The following is a 12,841-nucleotide window of genomic DNA, read 5'->3' as shown; positions in this document are numbered from 1 at the left end:
TTGCCATATCTGTAGTCCGTTCAACTGAATATTTCATTTATGCATTCACAGCGTAATAATTATAAGTAATTATTGCATTCTGCTCATAAGGTGAGCTTGTATCTATACGTAGTTTTCAGTTCAAACTCTCGCACCTAAGTAATTATCTTTGGTTGCAACGAATATGATGGGATACAATCGAAATAATGCAGTAGACAGATGCCGAGCAGGATGTTTACATGTTAACACCTTTGGTTAAGCGGCCCTGCCTGGACAGTCCAGTACAGCACAGCACAACACAGCACGTTGGTCTGTTCCCTGAATCTACTGACGGCTGTGCTTCTGTGAGGCGATCGACGAACTGTCTGAATGTGTTCTTCGTGTTCCAGAATGTGTGTCTTTCGTTTTACGTATGCAATATTTCTCCGGAACAAGCTCTGTTCCATGCTCCATGGACGAATTTCAGCCTAAAACTGATAGCTGTAAAAAAAACTTTTTTAAATATGGTTTCATCAACAGAACGTAAATTCCCACTTACACAAAAGTGCGAAACGGATAGTAACGAAAGCTTAAACATTATTGCGTTCTTGCCATAAATTGTACTTAATTATTGAGCCATGGCTGGCTCACGTCATGCCTTGTTTTTTATCATTGGTTGCAGTCCAGTGGTGCCTTATTTCTTCTTCAGTTACCGCCATAACCTTGCTGTCTTCACTCCGTGAATGCCAGCAGCAGAGTGTATCCATACTACTACTGCTGTACTATCTGTGGTGTGGTGGATATATTTTGCAGGAGTGCTGTGTGTGGCAGTTGGGATCTCAGTCGGGGCGCAGCAGCAGTGAAGTCGGGAGTCGGGATGCAGCAGCATTGAAGTTCAGTCAGGCACGGAGTTCAGTCGAGGGGTCGAAGCAGTCGGGGACAGAGCGCCAGTGAGGTGCGGACAGCCAGTACTTGCCGACCGCTGGCCACACACATGCACTGTCCGACGGAAGGAGACTCGAGCGGGAACGACAGTTGGTTGGTCGTTCGGTCGGTCGTCTCATCAGGCGACGTGTATTTGGTCTTTTGACCATTTCTGGGCCTCGTCAGTTGGTCATCTTGCCAGACGTGGGTCGGTTCCTCCCTTGTGCAGAGATGTCGGGTGGCCAATGGGCCAGTGTTCCCTCTGCATGGTGGGTCCGAGCCAGTGTGCGCGGGTCACCGTGTCTCCAGGTTCCGAACGGACATCGAGCTGAGTCGGGGCGCAGCAGTGAGGTCCAGATAGCCATGATTCGCCCGACCGTTGCCGATACACATGAGTGGCGATGGCCTTGCTTGGCCGTTCGGTCGGTCGTCTGATCAGACGACATGTATTTGGTCGCCGACCGCCTATCGGTTCTCTGTGTGTGTCGACTTGTGATTAGCCTTTGTTGTTGCTCAGTGAAATCACTGGGCTAGCAGGACAGAGCGGATGCGGTTATACTGGGTGATCAAAAAGTCAGTATAAATTTCAAAACTTAATAAACCACGGAATAATGTAGATAGAGAGGTACAAATTGACACACGTGCTTGGAATGACATGGTGTTTTATTAGAACAAAGAAAAGTTCACAAAATGTCCGACAGATGGCGCTGGACAGCAAAACGTCAGTGAATACCGCATGACAATCGTGTATAGAAGGAGCTGTAATAAGAGAGAGAATCAGATGCGCCGGCAGTCGCAGCATATCGAAGTTACCTGAAAGGGCGCTTTTAGTGCAGCTGTATTATCAGAATGGGGAATGTGCTAGTTCAGCGTTACGATCCTATCGCCATAGGAAGGGGTTTCGAACGGGTAAAGGTCCGTTGACAAACGAAGCTGTGGCGAGAATGATTTCGAAGTTCGAAGCCACGGGTTATTTAGACGATAGACCCCCTAGTGGCCGACCGAGCACAAGGCGTAATGCTGCTGAGACAATTCAGGAAGAAATAGAGACTGCAGCGGGTTCGTCTATGCCCGGGGAAGTCAGCGCTCGTGCAGTCACACGTCGCACCGGCATTCCATATACTACTGTTTGGTTGGCACTGATGTTATCCGATGCTATCCGTACAAAATCCATCGGCATCATGAACTGTTACCAGGCGATTTAGTGAAGCGGAGGGCATTTGCGGTGTGGGCGTTTCAAAAGATGGCGGAAGATGGCGATTGGTTGAGTAGCTTGTTGTGGACCGACGAAGCTCATTTCACGCTCCGAGGGTCTGTCAACGCCCAGAACTGCAGAATTTGGGCTACCGAAAATCCTAGAACTGTCGTGGAAACTCCATTGCACGACGAGAAAGTCACGGTACGGGTTGGATTTACCACGTCTACCGTTATCAGGCATATTTTCTTCGAGGAAATGCGTGATTCTGGTTTTGTAACTGCTACCGTGACGGGTGATAGAAACGCCGATATGTTACAGAATCGCATCATTCCCAGACTGGCTGATAAACACCTGCTGGAACGTATGACGTTTATGCAGGATGGCGCTCCACCCCATATTGCTAGACGCGTGAAAGATCTCTTGCGCGCGTCGTTTGGTGATGATCGTGTGCTCAGCCGCCACTTTCGTCATGCTTGGCCTCCCAGGTCCCCAGACCTTAGTCCGTGCGATTATTGGCTTTGGGCTTACCTGACGTCGCAAGTGTATCGTGATCGACCGACATCTCTAGGGATGCTGAAAGACAACATCCGACGCCAATGCCTCACCATAACTCCGCACATGATTTACAGTGCTGTTCACAACATTATTCCTCGACTACAGCTATTGTTGAGGAATGATATTGGACATATTGAGCATTTCCTGTAAAGAACATCATCCTTGCTTTGTCTTACTTTGATATGTTGATTATTGCTATTCTGATCAGATGAGGAGCCAGCCATCTGTCGGACATTTTTTGAACTTTTGTATTTTTTTTGTTCTAATAAAACCCCATGTCACTCCAAGCATGTGTGTCAATTTGTACCTCTCTATTATTCCGTGGTTTATTCAGTTTTCAAATATATACTGACTTTTTGATCACCCGGTAATTGTGGAAAGGTGCCAAAATAAGTTACTGTCAGTTGCACTCAACATATAAACTTTATTTCTTAAAACACACAATCACACAAGCAAGAATCAAAACTCTCAAAGTTTTAACGAAAGACCTCCTTTGATTTAATTTAGATCAGCTGAAGGGCACATCGAAAATGCAAGGCTCATGGCCTGAGAAAGGAACTGAGGTACAGGAGTTCTTCTGGAGGTTTCACTTCTTTAGAAAATTTTTTTTTATCTTCAATATAAATAGGCTGAAAGCCTTAGCTTAAATATTTTCCGTAGAACTCGGCTGAAGGCTTCACATTATTCAAGAAATGTGTTACAGCTTAGGCCGAGACAAAGATTTTCGGCCGCATATCAACAAAAGAATTTAATGGCTTAAGGCCTAGGAAGAAGATCTTTCAATTTGAAAAGGCTGAAAGCCTTATCCTAAAATATTTAGTGTGAAACTCGGCTGAAGGCCTCATTCTAAAGAATAACAATCTTATGACATAACGGCAAGACAAGGATTTTCAGTTTTTAATTTAAGAGAATTAAAACTCTGCTGAAGGCCACTCACTATGCAGAAAACAATTTTATGGCTAAAGGCCTAATGGGAAGAGCCTCCAAATTTCAACTAAAATAGGCTAAAGGCTTTATCCTAAAATGCTTCGCATAACTGTCGGTTAAGGCCACATACGAAGCCCAAACAAAACGCTTAAAGCCCAGACAAAAAAATTTCCAATTTTTAATTTAAGCTGGAAAACTCGGCTGAAGGCCACATAAAAACTAGAAAATATTTCTTATGGCTCAAGGCCTAGACAAATTTTTTCAACTTTTGATTACAAAAGGCTGAAAACTCGGCTGAAGGCCACATACCAACTTGAAACCAATTTATGGCTTAAGGTCTAGGCACAAGGAATTTTTAATTTTAATTTTGAAAGACTGAAACTAGGCTGAAGGCCACTTACCAACTAGAAACAAATTTACGGCTTAAGGCCTAGGCACAAGGAATTTTCAATTTTAATTTTGAAAAACTGAATCTCGGCTGAAGGCCATATACCAAACAAGAAACAATTTTTTTAGAGATTAAGGCCTAAGAAGAAAAGCCTTGCAGTTTTAATAAGCTAAATCTCGGATGAAGGCCACACAGAGTACTATAAAGGAAATCACTATGTGAAACACAAGGAGCTGCGCTCACAAAGTTCCAAGGGTCAGCCTGGGAAAGTAACACTAACGCACGTTTAGGTGAGACAGGCAGCCAGACCGACAACCTCTTAATTGGAAGGCAACCCAACCGAAAGCCAGTCGACGAACCAATCAAAAAGATCAGTTCTGCTCCACCAGTCCAGCAAAACGACAACAACATGTCAATAGCTCAACGTTCTGGATTCTGATGCCCAATCCAGCCAAGTCAGAATAAACGCCCAAAACTACCCCATCTGTCGAACTACACGATGTGCTGGACGAGGAAATACACTGCCAAAAACTACATCAACGGTCAGGGCAAAATGGTTCAAATGGCTCTGAGCACTATGGGACTTACTTCTGAGGGCATCAGTCCCCTAGAACTTAGAACTCCTAAAACCTAACTAACCTAAGGACAGCACACACATCCATGCCCGAGGCAGGATTCGAATCTGCGACCGCAGCGGTCGCACGGTTCCACACTGTAGTGCCTAGAACCTTTCGGCTACCCCGGCCGGCCGACAAAGGCAGGTAACCGGAACGTCAACGGCCACAAGTCAGAAGACACCGCTGGTACACTTCATTAATGAAGGAACGAATTAAATTAAACACCACACAGGAAGACGGCTGCAATTCTAGCCAACTACAATGCACACACGTTGTTGCTCGCAGGAATCTCCCAGATAGCGGCAACCAGGATCGAAGAAAGAGGAGTGACAGCAGTTGGGGCTTGATAGCAGGTTAAGTGAGCACTCAACTTTAGCATGCAGGCTCGATGGGCGACGAACTTCGTAACCTTCTCTAGAAGCGCCTGACAACTCTAAGCGCGCGTGCACGCCACAAGTGGCTACGGCCTGACTACGCGCCACGGAGACTTCCTCGCTGCTCTGTCCCAACCGGCCGACTGCCACAGACTGCACAGCCGGAAAATGTATCCCCCACACCAAAGATAGTACGGCAGTACTAGTATCGATACACTCTGCTGCTGGCTCTAACGGAGAGAAGACAGCAGCGTTAAGGCGGTAACCGAAGAAATAATAAGGCACCAATGGACTGCAACCAATGATAAAAAACAAGGCATGACGCGAGCCAGCCACGGCTCAATTATGTACAAAACAACAGAATTCCTCAAAAACAATTCATCCTTTTTTCAGACAAATTATGGACATTATTAACATTATTATTAACGTTATTATTATTAATACTTATATTATTATTATTATTATTATTATTATTGACAACAGTTGAAGCTGTACAAATATGTTGATGAGCATAACTATTATACAGCACATGACCAGACGCTGTGACCCAGCGGTTCTAGTCACTTCAGTCCGGAACCGCGCTGCTGCTATAGTCGCAGGTTCAAATCGTGCCTCAGGCATGGATGTGTGTCATGTCCTTAGGTTAGTTAGGTTTAAGTAGTTCTAATCTAGGGGACTGATGACCACAGATGTTAAGTGCCATAATGCTTAGAACCATATAGAGCACACGCTAATTCAGAGTATACACCTATGAGCCGCCACTGTGGACGAATGTGTCAGCACTGCCAACAGAGACATCCAGTAGATCAGCGAGGTATTTGTCTCTGAGCACTATGGGACTTAACTGCTGTGGTCGTCAGTCCCCTAAAACTTAGAAGTACTTAAACCTAACCTAAAGACATCACACACATCCATGCCCGGGGCAGGATTCGAACCTGCGACCGTAGCGGTCGCGCGTTTCCAGACTGTAGCGCCTAGAACCGTTCGGCCACTCCGGCCGGCAGCGAGGTGTTTGATCGTGATTAGACGATCACCTCGAAAGAGAATTGTCGCATATTTAAAAAAATGCAACACCTGGAAGGCTACCAAACAGGAGCCAGAACGAATAACTTACCTTGAAAGCTCTGAGAGTTCAAAGGAGACGCCACAGGAAGGGCGTGGGTTTGGGCATTGGCCATAAATGTTATGTACACTCACGAGGTATCACGTGAGCTGACTTGTTGAGCCGCGAGTGCCGCAGTGTGTTGGCAGTGAGCATGATGTGGTCGCACTAGAGGCCGCACAGGACAGTGTCCAGAGGCGCCAGCAGTGTGGTCTGCCCGCCCAGTACAACGGCGTTGGTGGCGTAGCTCGTGGGACAGTTCAGAACAGACAGCGGTCCAAGAGGGACCTGTATAGCTCTGGCCTGGGAGCTGGACTTTTTGTATTTGCCCTGGCTCTCCTCACGCTCATACGTAGCCGTGTACCTCCCTCCATGGGACTTTGCAATCAGGACTAGTGTAATTTCATCCAAGTCATTATCCAAAGTGACTCAGACGAGCAATTAAAGACTGCAGTTATTCAAGTCTTATCTTTGCTCGATTATTACCCGTCAGCGTTCTATAACTCTTTCACACTTCCCGTTAGCCATCTCCACGTTAGCTGACTGGAAGGACCTTCTCCAGTCTCCAGTGCACTGTCTGTACCGCTCCCTGGACGCAACGCACTGCCGCACGTTCCAGCACTGCTGGAGGCACAGCTGTGTGCAGCCGGCGGGCGCACGGCAGATGGACTGGTTTGCGCGACATTTTTTGCGATGACGACGTACGCCTCACCCAGCGGTTCACTCTGCAAGCGTCTGTGAATATCTGAGTGCTCTTGTTTTCCGCTGAAAGAAACACAATGACACGTCTCTGCTTGGAACGCACATCCGCTGCAGACACTATTTTGAAAACCATATACAGGGTGGTCCATTGCTAGTGACCGGGCCAAATATCTCACGAAATAAGCATCATACGAAAAAACTACAACGAAGGAAACTCGTCTAGCTTGAAGGGGGAAACCAGATGGCGCTATGGTTGACCCGCTAGATGGCGCTACCATATTCAAACGGATATTAAATGCGTTTTTTTAAAAAATACGAACCCCCATTTTTTATTATGTATTGTGTAGTACGTAAAGAAATATGAATGTTTTAGTTGGACCACTTTTCTCGCTTTGTGATAGATGTCACTGTAATACTCACAAACGTATAATTACGTTGCATCACGTAACATTCCTCCAGTGCGGACGGTATTTGCTTCGTGATACATTACGCGTGTTAAAATGGACCGTTTACCAATTGCGGAAAAGGTCGTGTGCTATGTATGCTGCTCGGTATCCTGGACGACATCATCCAAGTGTCCGGACCGTTCGCCGGATAGTTACGTTATTTAAGGAAACAAGAAGAGTTCATCGACATGTGAAACGTCAACCACGACCTGCAACAAATGATGATGCTCAAGTAGGTGTTTTAGCTGCTGTCGTGGCTAATCCGCACATCAGTAGCAGACAAATTGCGCGAGAATCAGGAATCTAAAAAACGTCGGTGTTGAGAATACTACATCAACATCGACTGCACCCGTACCATATTTCTATGCATCAGGAATTGCATGGCGACGACTTTGAACGTCGTGTACAGTTCTGCCAGTGAGCGCAAGAGAAACTACGGGACGAAGACAAAAAAAAAAAATTATATGTGTGTGAAATCGTATGGGACATAACTGCTAAGGTCATCAGTCCCTAAGCTTACACACTACTTAATCTAAATTGTCCTAAGGACAAAAAAACACACACATGCCCGAGGGAGTACTCGAACCTCCGCCTGGACCAGTCCATGACTGCAGCGCCTTAGGCCGCTCGGCTGATCCCACGCATTTAGCGACGAAGCGTCATTCACCAACAGCAGTAACGTAAACCGGCATAATATGCACTATTGGGCAATAGAAATCCACAATATCTGCGACCTTGGAGGGGTTAATGTATGGTGCGGCATAAAGGGAGGAAGGATAATTGGCCCCATTTTATCGATGGCAATCTAAATGGTGTAATGTATGCTGATTTCCTACGTAATATTCCACCGATGTTACTACAAGATGTTTCACTGCATGACAGAATGGCGATGTACTTCCAACATGATGGATGTCCGGCAGATAGCTCGTGTGCGGTTGAAGCGGTATTGAATAGCATATTTCATGACAGGTGGATTGGTCGTCGAAGCACCATACCACGGCCCGCACGTTCACCGGATCTGACGTCCCCGGATTTCTTTCTGTGGGGAAAGTTGAAGGATATTTGCTATCGTGATCCACCGACAACGTCTGACAACATGCGTAAGCGAATTGTCAATGCATGTGCGAGAATTAGGGAAGGCGAACTACTCGCTGTAGAGAGGAATGTCGTTATACGTATTGCCAAATGCATTGAGGTTGACGGACACCATTTTGAGCATTTATTGCATTAATGTGGTATTTATACTCGTAGGTAATCACGCTGTAACAGCACGTGTTCTCAGAAATGATAAGTTTACAAAGGTACATGTATCACATTGTATCAACCGAAATAAAATGTTCAAATGCACCTATGTTCTGTATTTTAATTTAAAAAACGTACCTGTTACCAACTTTTCGTGTAAAATTGTGAGCCATATGTTTGTGACTATTACAACGCCATCGATCACAAAGCGAAAAAAAAAGTGGTCCAACTAAAACGTTCATATTTCCTTACGTACTACACGAATATGTAATAAACAATGGGGGTTGCTATTTTTAAAAAAAAACGCTGTTGGTATCCGTTTGACCTATGGCAGCGCCATCTAGCGGGCCAACCATAGCGCCATCTGGTTTCCCCCTTCGAGCGAGACAAGTTTCGTTCTTTGCAGTTTTTTCGTTTGACGCTTACTTCGTGAGATATTTGGCCCAGTCACGATCAATGGACCACACTGTATAGAACCACCACATCTCGGAACTCCGTGAAACTACAGGGTTGGAGGGTGGAATATTCCACGACGTCCCACAACTAATTCCGCATATTTCTTATTGAATACCAAACGTATGCAATATTCATTCATGCTGACGACCAACTCCTCAACCTTGTTCACCTTCTGTCCCTCCAGCTCAACTCCCGTCGCTCCGCCATTTTTGTTTCCCTTGACCTCCAAAATGCCTATGACCGTGTATGGCATCCTGGTCTTCTCTTTAAACTCCAAACCTACGCCCTGCCTATCAATTTTGTCCGTCTGGTCGCTTCCTTCCTCTCGCACCGTCCTTCCTATGTCACCCTCCACAACACCAACTCCCGTATCTTTTATCCCACAGCTGGCGTCCCCCAGGGTTCTGTCCTCTCCCCTCTCCTTTATCTCTTGTATACAGCTGATATGCCCAAACCACCCCCACCAGTTCACCTTCTCCAATATGCTGATGACACCGCCTTCCTGGCTCTCTATCCTACCCTTCAACGGTCTCAACATACCCTCCAAACCCACCTTAACCTGTTCACCACTTGGTGTAACCAGTGGCTCCTCCGTCTCAACCCCTCCAAAACCCAGGCAATCATCATAGGCCGTACCACTCGCTCCTTTCGCCTCCAAGATTTCTACCTCTCCCTTTATGGTCGTCCTATCCAACTCACCCCCACCCTGAAATACCTTGGCCTCACCCTTGACCGACACCTCACCTGGACCCCTCATCTCCTGACCATCCAGCAGAAAGCCCATTCCCGCCTCCGCCTGCTGAAACTCCTGTCAGGCCGGACATGGGGATTGCATCCTTCTACCATCCTCCACACCTACAAATCCCTCATCCGTCCTATCCTCTGTTATGCCAGCGTCGCCTGGATCTCCGCCCCCACCCGCTTTTACAAGGCTCTCCAAATCCTTGAACGCCATGCGCTCCACCTTGCCTTCCGTATCCGCCTTCCTTCCCCCACACGGCTCCTGTATGAACTGATCCCCTTCCCCCACCTCCTCTTGTTCCTCCAACATCTCCGCATCCTTTACATTGTTCGCAGGGTTGATCCCCCCCACCCTCTGGTTTCCTCCTTCCTCTCCACCCCCCGCCTGTTGCCGCGCCTCTATCGCTGTATCCCTCCCTCTCTCCACCTCCACACCCTCCATCTCCTTCATCAGGGCAATTTCCAACGCCTCCCCCTCCCGGATGACGAACTTCGCCGTGACATATACCCTTCCTTCCAACTATAACCCGGCCTTGTCCCCCCCCCTCCCCAGGGCCCCCTTCTCCTCTTTCCTCCTTCTCCCAAAGCGGATTTTCCTCCATCCCCCCCTCCCCTGAGACCCTGCACCCTATACTTGCCTCTCTCCTTCCCACATCCCACCCTACCTGGCCCTCTTCCGAGCGCCCCCCATTCCCCTCCCCCATCTCTTCCCCTCCCTCCCTTCTTCAGGTCTCCCTCATCTCTTTGAACCTGGCAGATCCTCTGTATTGATCATCATCAGTGTGCCACGTCAGTGTTGTGTTTAGTGCTGTTTCTCGTGTGCGTCAAGAGGTGTGATTTTAATTGTGTACTGCCTTGAGGTTCGCCGTCAGTGTTATGTTGTGTGCTATGCCATCCGTCAACACCTTTATGCTCCAGTCATACTGTGCCTTGTGTTCTTTTAATCATCGCAGTGTGTGGCTTTTTGTGTGTGCTACTTTTAAACAGTTTTTTTATCTATATTTTACAGTCACCCCGTTTTTTGTATATTGCCTTCCATGATGTTCTCCCTTTTTTATATCTATGTTCGCCCTCTTCTCTCCTTTGCTGTTTTTAAATGTCTTCTGTTGTTTTGTTCTATGTCTTTCGGCTGAAGAGCAGTGCATATGCTGCTGCCAGCCCGCCCCGATGGGGAATTGAAATACAATAAAGAAAAAAAAAATATATATATATATTCATTCAGCAAAGGCAACCCAAGACTACAAGATCTAACCTGGGATTTATTACAATACCAAATTGTCCATCATAGTTGGAGGGGGACATTACGCTTCGGGTGAAGTGAATATTAAAGCAGTTATTAATTCATGTATATTTCCCTAATTAAACTCTGACATGTTTCATTATTCACTTCTTTACAATAGTAATCTGTCCAAGGAAAATTGAAAATATGTAGGAAAAATAGAAAACACATTTTAACTCATTTTGATAATATAATAATATTTTTATGCCGCCCCACCATGAAGCACACATCACATTGAGAGGAGTTTGTAACGCGCATCAATACAGACAGACGTACCGTGGGTGCAACCACAGTTGGCAGGAGTCGCAAAGAAACAGTCTTCATGAGTGACGCATGTAGCCTTGCAGCATTAACCAAAATCACATTCAGGGGCGTACCTGCTGTATTTTGGCACCTGATGTCGAGTTTAAAGTCGCCACCCCACTATCCTGCCGGCAACAATTGTACGAAAACATCATATGATAATTTTTTGGTTGGGTGCAAGCAATTTTCTGATGCAAATGATTAAATAAGTGAAGTATAAGGTTACATATTTTTAAATAGTTTTTGTCAATGGAATAAAATAATTAAAACACATTTTTGTAAATAAATCACTTACTTGATGATTAATGAAGCAGTACCAAACTCAAACACTTTCTTACTAACAAGCGAATTCAGCATGTAGCTTAGAAGTCCCTGTTATGGTTGCTGGTTATAAGTTCCACCTGTTATACAAAAACACTATTTTCTTTCTTATTATCGAAACATGTTTTGACAGCTCTGTGCCATCACCAGTGAGTTTTGCTTATAGAAAACTGTAAAAAGTGAACATATTTTGGCTTGTAACTGGCCTAACAAAGTGAGACCTAAAGAAAGGTTCTGTTCGCTTTTCTTCTTACCGCGATTTTACATTATATGGTTTTGCAGGACCATCTGTATGGTGTCTTGCACTGATACCTTGTCGTCTGTAAACTTAAGCGATGTAAATGTGAATTTCACTGCAAGTTAACACAGCCCTTGTTTTTAAGAAACGTTATTTTGGAATGGCAAAATGCTTTGCGTATATATTCGTTATTACTCACGTTTTGTTGTGCCTGATCCTTCTTCTTTCGCATTCTGAGAGCACTGCACACATATATTAATGTACTTTGCGTAATTTAGGTTTTACAAATGCCTTTTCACTTCAGAAACCGCAGTGAGCACTATGTTGTAGTGTTTCCCAATTCCATCGGCGTTCATTTGCTAGCGAGAGTGTTTGGCGCCGAATTTGAATTTTGTTTGCTTTTTTTTTCTCTTTCTGCGTGCGTGTGTGTGTGTGTGTGTGTGTGTGTGTGTGTGTGTGTGTGTGTGTGTGTGCTCGCGCGCGCGCGTGCATGTATGTGTGTATGTGTGTGTGTGTAAGCTCCTTTAGCTGTTTGTGTTTCCTTTTCTGTAAAGTTCCTTCAGTGTATTAAACATTGTGTCTTAACAGAGTGTAGTGTTTCATTTAAAACTTGTTTACCTTCTGCTGTTACCTCTTACATGTGAAATTTCTTTTCTACTGTCAGTTTGTGGTGTAGAATGTGGCCGGACGTAAGTATTTTAAAATCTGTTGCTATTGTAATTGTGTGTTGGTTACGGACTGTTGGGTGGTCAGCAAATGTGCTCTAGGCACTGTTACTTTTTAGGGCTCTGAGGTGTTCTGAGTGTCTTGTTTAAAAGTTTTGCATGTTTTTTCTATCTCATTGGCAAGTGTTGCGTGTGAGTTAATATTTCCTGATCTGTTGAATTTATCTGCGTGTGTCTTCTGTTTTTTGAGTTTTTCTGTGTTGTGTTGTCTGTCCTGTATTCTATCTGAAGTCCGCGTTTCTTCAATATGTTGACTATTCTGTGGACAGCTCTGTTATTGTAGGCGAGAATGTGCCATTTTATTTTGTGTGTGTATTGTTGCAGTCTTGTATCTTGCATGTGGAC

Source organism: Schistocerca piceifrons, chromosome 8 (genome assembly GCF_021461385.2).
Source record: "Schistocerca piceifrons isolate TAMUIC-IGC-003096 chromosome 8, iqSchPice1.1, whole genome shotgun sequence".
NCBI lineage: Eukaryota > Metazoa > Arthropoda > Insecta > Orthoptera > Acrididae > Schistocerca > Schistocerca piceifrons.
This window is presented reverse-complemented; position numbering follows the sequence as displayed.